Source organism: Triticum aestivum, chromosome 6B (assembly GCF_018294505.1).
Source record: "Triticum aestivum cultivar Chinese Spring chromosome 6B, IWGSC CS RefSeq v2.1, whole genome shotgun sequence".
NCBI lineage: Eukaryota > Viridiplantae > Streptophyta > Magnoliopsida > Poales > Poaceae > Triticum > Triticum aestivum.
The window spans coordinates 309,001,200-309,007,896 of NC_057810.1; the positions used below are offsets into that span (position 1 = coordinate 309,001,200).

The following is a 6,697-nucleotide window of genomic DNA, read 5'->3' on the forward strand; positions in this document are numbered from 1 at the left end:
ACAGGCTCCTGTTCAACCACCCCTCCACGGCCACCCCTCCATCATCTACTGTTCATCCAGCCCTCCTCACCACGGGGTCCTGTTCATCCAGAGGCAACGCTACCGCTCACTGTTCATCCAAACCCCCCCGCAACGCTCACTGTTCGTCCAATCGATCAGGTTCAGTTAGCAGCAGTAGCAAAGGAATCGCTCCATCGGGTTCAGTTAGCTTGGGTGCCGCGAGGTGCGTCCGGCCGAGGCTCTGGCGACGGCAGCGATCACGGGAGGGCGCAGGAAGGCAACGAGGGAAGACGCAGACGAGGTACTGAGGTCATGGAGTCAAGCAGAGCTCAGGGACAAGAGGAGGAAGCCATCACGGGGCGAACAGATTCTGTCAGCTACAATGTTTCTATGGACGCACGACGACGAGCGCCAGCGAGGAGGCTTTGGTAGGGGAGATGAGTCCAGGAGGACGGCGACGACATGTGCTAGCTGCTAGACACGCTCACGCACGCGAAGATGAGGAGAGAAGGAGGGGCCTGAAGCAAATGCCAGCCAGCTCGCGCACATTGCATGCCAAAGCGGTGGTCACCGTGTATTCTGGCATGAAGAGGACAAGAGGATCTGCCTCGATATGTCTGGTGACAAGTCCATGCTTCACTGAGGCAGGGGGAGGCGAAAGATCAAAAGGAGGGGCACTGGATCGGTGGGATTCTTCCTCTGGAGTTTGTTGTAGCAAATTGTCCACATTTCTGTGATTAGTTAAAAAGGGCTAGTAGCCAAATGTGATGTCTGGGATGATTAACTAAGGAAGGACTACCATCCTGGAGGTTCTGGAGGGGAATGGACCAAAGCTTAATACAGTTTCTTCACAACTTCATAATTTGGTCCAGAAACAAGATCATGATGCATTTCAGCTTTTGACAGCTCTGATTCCAGTGCTACCGTATCTGACAGTTATATCTTGGTGCCGAGCAACATTTTCAACAATCTTGTTAGGGGAGAAAGCTCGGCTGCACCTGCAAGTATTGTGGTTTCTAGTCCGGCCCCTTAGCATAATGCATTGGACATTCAGATCTCTCTTTCTGCTACTGGATTGCAGCCTGCTATGTTTGCTCAGGGTACTATAATCAGCTCGATGACGATTAATGAAGGTTTTCCCATTGTCAGGCTTAACACCTTCCTCAGGTCTGCAATCATTCCTATAGTTGCAGCATATGGCCCATGGAGCTCTGGCTATGGTCTTAGGGATGCTAGAGTGGAGTTTAAAGTGGCAATTACTGAAGTGGAGGGAATTCTAACTGTTACTGAAGCCACCAAGACCACAACTCTGCACAACTCCACTGCTGTTATTGTTGAGCAGATGCCCATGGAAGCTGATCTCTCTCGGTTTGATCTGAATGATGGGGATTCAACGGCTCCTTTCAGTGTATTTCCACCTTGTCTGGGGCACTTGTCAGACCCACTTGGTTCTACTGCTTCTACTGAACTGCCTGCCCAGGTGCCTGTGATGACTGCTACTGCTGTTTCTGATGACCTGCATGTCCCTGAGCCTGTGGTGAGTACTCGTCATGGAAAGGCTCCTGCTCCTGAATCCTCCATTAATCTGCGTCGGAGCACTCGCAAGAACAAGTATGATGGATTCAAAGTGCCGTCACTCTTGGAAACAAAGAACAGAGCCTCCAAGGTAAAACCATGGGTCGTTCCCTCTGCTGCAACTCCCATCACCATAACTGAACTTTGTGATGAAGCAAAACTACCACCTCCCACCCTGATCCCTGTCATTCAGCAGATTGGCAATGTTATGTGTGGAATCCCCGCTGATGAACTCTCGGAGGAGAAGCTCCTTGCTTGCAAGGACGCAGGGCCATCTTCTGATGCGGCTTGATCTCCTTATTTATCCTTCTTATGCCTCTTTTGGTTAGTTGGAATGTTCTATGTTGGAATGTACGTGGGCTAAACTCTAAAGCCAAATAGTTAGCACTTTCTAATGCGATCAACTCTAGTGGTTGCGTAGTTATTTGCTTGAAGGAAACGAAAAAACATTCTTTTGATAATGCTTTCATTAAATCCTGTTGCCCACGAAGATTTGATAAGTTTGATTTGGTCCCTCCCGGGGCGCGTCAGGAGGAATGGCCACCATTTGGAATAGTGCGGTTTTCTAGGCTACTTTAGTGGCCTCTGAAGACTTTGCACTGGTAACTCGTTTTCACTCTACCCAGTCGGTGCAATCTTGGACCTTAGTTAATGTGTATGGGCCCTGTCAAGGTGACCCCAGAAAAAATTTCATTGCCTGGCTATTCTCACTTGATATACCTCCTAATGAAGATTGGCTCTTATGTGGAGATTTTAATTTCATTAGAGGCCCTGACAATCGTAACAAACCAGGTGGCCATTTTGGAGATATGATAACTTTTAATGATTTTGTCAGATCACAGGCCTTAATTGAACTGCCCATCAAGGGAAGAACTTACACATGGAGCAACATGCAAACTGATCCCCTCCTAGAGCAAATTGTCTGGTTCTTCACTAGTAATCATTGGACCAGCTCCTACCCAAACATGCTTGTTAAACCCCTTGGCAGACCGGGATCACATTCCTTGTGTCATCAATATTGAAACAAAAATCCCACGTTCCAAGATGTTCAGATTTGAATCTTATTGGATCCATCACCCGGGGTTCTTAGAAACTGTGAAAAGGGCTTGGGCCATACCTGTGAACTCTCCAAACATGGCGTCAAATCTCTGCAAAAAGCTCAAGCGCCTTCGGCATGAACTAAAAAGTTGGAGTAAGAACATTTCTAAGTTATCAATTGCTATTGAGAACACTAATAGGGCCCTTCTAGAAATTGATGGTTTGGAAAACAGGAGGCTTCTCACGACACCAGAAGCAAATTTCAGAACAATTCTCAAGAACTATTTATTAAGACTCCTGTCCTACCAAAAGCTATACTGGAAGAAACGCTGCACGGTTCGTTGGGTTCAATTCGGCGATGAAAATTCCAAAAAATTTCAAGCAATAGCGTCAGAACGATATCGCAGAAATAACATAGCCTGCCTCACGACTGAATCTGGATTTTGTGTAGAAGATCATGCAAGCAAAGAAGCCATTATATTTCAGACTTTCAAAGATCGACTTGGCACAAAACCAAGCACGACATGAAATTTGACTTGCCCAGAATCATCATAAAGATCGATGGCCTTGATGAACTCACAGTACCATTTACCATGGCTGAAATTGACCAGGTGATCAAAATGATGCCAGCGGACCGGGCCCTGGGACCTGACAGTTTTACAGGCATATTTATAAAAACTTGCTGGGAAGTGATCAAGTAGGACTTCTATAAGCTTTGCAACCAGTTCTTCAAGGGCAACCTCAACTTAGAGAGCATTAATGAAGGACTAATCACTCTCATTCCAAAAGTTCAGGCGCCGTCAACAATTAATGAATACAGGCCCATCACACTACTTAATTGTTGTCTCAAGGTAATTACTAAGCTCCTGGCCAACCGTTTACAAAGACTCGTGCTCAAAATAGTGCACCACAACCAATATGGTTCCCTCAAAGGGCGCACGATCCAAGACTGCCTGGCATGGGCCTTCGAGTATATCTACCAGTGCCAATCTTCCAAAAAAGAAATTGTCCTGCTAAAACTAGATTTTGCTAAAGCCTTCGACACCATTGATCATGATGCAATGATTGAGATCATGAGAAACATGGGCTTTAATGATAAATGGCTTGGTTGGATTAAATGCATCTTTGCCTCGGGGAAATCTGCTGTCCTCCTGAATGGCATACCGGGAAGACAATTTCATTGCAAATGTGGGGTCCGCCAAGGTGACCCTTTGTCCCCCCTAATCTTTGTCCCAGCCGCAGATTTATTACAAGCTGCTATTAATGATGCTTTTGCCAAATACCTCATCAAGTTACCCTTCCCATGCACTACACAAAAAGATTACCCGGTCATTCAATATGCGGACAACACGATTCTTGCAATGCCAGCTTGTCCTCTACAGGCTACAACTATCAAAAATATTCTATCTGACTACGCCACCTCTATTGGACTCAAAATTAATTTCCATAAATCCACACTTGTCCCGATCAACTGTGATGAAGCACTCTACACCAACTTGGCGAATATTTTTGGTTGTGTGGTGGGAAAGATGCCTTTTACCTACCTAGGCCTTCCATTGGGGACTACTAAACCTACCATTCATGATCTCATGCCTTTGGTCTGTCGACTAGAAAGAAGACTCTCAGCAACACTTAATGTGATCTCATATGGTGGCAAGTTATCACTACTCAACTCGGTCATTACCTCGCTCCTAATCTATGCCATGTGTACACTTAAACTCCCAGCAGGAATCATTGAAATCCTTGACAAGATTCGCCGCAAATATTTATGGACAAAGAAAACTGATCAAGGTGACAAGTGCACTTCACTGGCTGCTTGGGACATGGTTTCCAAACCAAAGAAATGTGGTGGTCTAGGGGTATTAAACCTGAAAATCCAGAACGAGCCCTTGCTTCTCAAGTTTCTTCATAAGTTCTACAACCACTGGGACCTGCCCTGGGTTGAGTTGATTTGGAACACCTATTACACCTCCAAGATACCCCATGCTGCCGATCCTTGTGGCTCCTTCTGGTGGCGAGATATCTCAAAGCTCATTCCCACTTATAGAGGAATCGCGATGGTTAATGTGAGTAATGGAGCAACCACTCTCTTCTCAAAAGATATGTGGCTGGGTGAGATCTTGGCCGAAACTCATCCACGTGCTTTCTCGTTTGCTAAAGATGAAGACATCTCTGTTCGCGCGTTCCTAGGGGCCACCAGTTTGCAGGAAATGTTTCATCTGCCAATTTCGGAGCAAGCCCATGCGGAGACCAGAAATCTACAAAGCCTTACCTTGGACGTTCAGCTGGCTAGTCAATCAACACATGATGATTGGACATACACCTGGGGATCCACCCACTTCGCAGCCAACAAATTCTATGAGTTTTTCTTCAAAGATGTCCAAGCTCACCCTGCCTACTCATGGCTATGGAAGTCCAAAACAACTATGAAGATCAAAGTTTTTGGCTGGTTACTACTCTCTGACAGGATAAATACCAGAAATATGCTCAAACGACGTCACATCAACATTGGCAACACGTTTGGCTGTCTTCTTTGCCCAACATGCATGGATGAAACGGTGGAGCACCTTTTCTTTGAATGCCCTTTTAGCTTAAATTGTTGGGACAAGCTTGGAATGCAAGGATCTACTCAAGGGAATAGGCTGGATTGGGTGGAATCAGCCAAGACCTCATGGAATATGCCATTATTTGTGGAAATCCCACTCCAATCTGCTTGGAGTATTTGGAAGGAAAGGAACAACAAGCACTTCAGAGGAATTACTCCATCCACAAGTTCTTGGCTCTCTAGACTTAAAGATGACATGTCCCTCCTCACTTATAGGGTGGGAGATAAGAATAAACCCTTCTTGCTTTCATACTTAGCTACATTGTAACTTAGCCCTTTACCCTCCCCCCCTCTCCTCCAACCACAAAGTGGGATGGCCTTGTAACATACAAACCATGTACAGTTGCTGATTCTTTAATTTAATTGCAGTAGGAGCCTCTCCTACTGTTTCAGTGGTTCAAAAAAACAAGATCATGATGATGCTCTCACATGGAGTATCAACTTAATCTCAACTTGGGAAGGCAGAGTTATTTGATAATATGAAGATGCTGAAAAAGGTATCATACCAATTGGGTAAACCAAAATGGCACTTGCTTCACAAGCATTTCCACTAACCAAAAACTTGCAAAAATTCCCCAAGGAAATTGTCTAGATGAAGTATGCCCAAATTGTCTCCATGTGCGACACTCCGTCAACAACAACTCCATCATCACCACCTCCGAAGAAAGAGACATAAATACATGGGTATGGGCACTCCCCTTGGTAACTGCCAAGCTTGGGGGAGGTGCCCCGGCATCGTATCACCATCACACTTCTACCTTTACCATTTTTCTTAGTTCGATCCTTTTGGTTATTTCTTGATCTAGTAGAATAAAGTTTAGTATGATCTAGCTTTGAGTTTTGTTTTGATCTCTATCTATGTAATCGAGTCTGTGAGCTATATACAATAAAAATTAGTTTTGAGTTGAGGGCTTTTCTATCTTGCTATGATCTTGAGAGAAATAAAATAAAGAATAAAAAGAAATGAAAAGATCATATTGATCTTATGAAGAGTAATGACTTCACATGAAAAGAGTATGATGAATAAAAGTTGTTGAGAGTTGACAAACATAGTTTTGGTCATTGTTGCAATTAATAGGAAGTAATAAAGAAAGATAGGTTTTCACATATAAATATACTATCTTGGACATCTTTTATGATTGTGAGCACTCATTAAAATATGACATGCTAAAAGGGTGATGTTGGACAAGGAAGACAACGTAATGAGTTATGTTTTCTTATATCCGAATAAGTTATATTGTCATGGATCATCCAACATGTTGAGCTTGCCTTTCGCCCACATGCTAGCCAAATTCTTTGCACCAAGTAGAGATACTACTTGTGCTTCCAAACAACCCTGAACCTAGTTTTGCCATGAGAGTCCACCATACCTACCTATGGATTGAGTAAGATCCTTCATGTAAGTTGTCATCGGTGCAAGCAATAAAAATTGCTCTCTAAATATGTATGATCTATTAGTGTGAAGAAAATAAGCTTTAT

The 6,697-nt window shown here is 44.3% G+C and overlaps 1 pseudogene; it reads left to right on the plus strand.

Annotated features, from left to right (window-relative positions):
* Positions 1-3,206: 3,206 nt before the first annotated feature.
* On the plus strand, positions 3,207-5,486 carry LOC123139189 (uncharacterized; annotated as a pseudogene).
* The last annotated feature ends 1,211 nt before the right edge of the window (positions 5,487-6,697 follow it).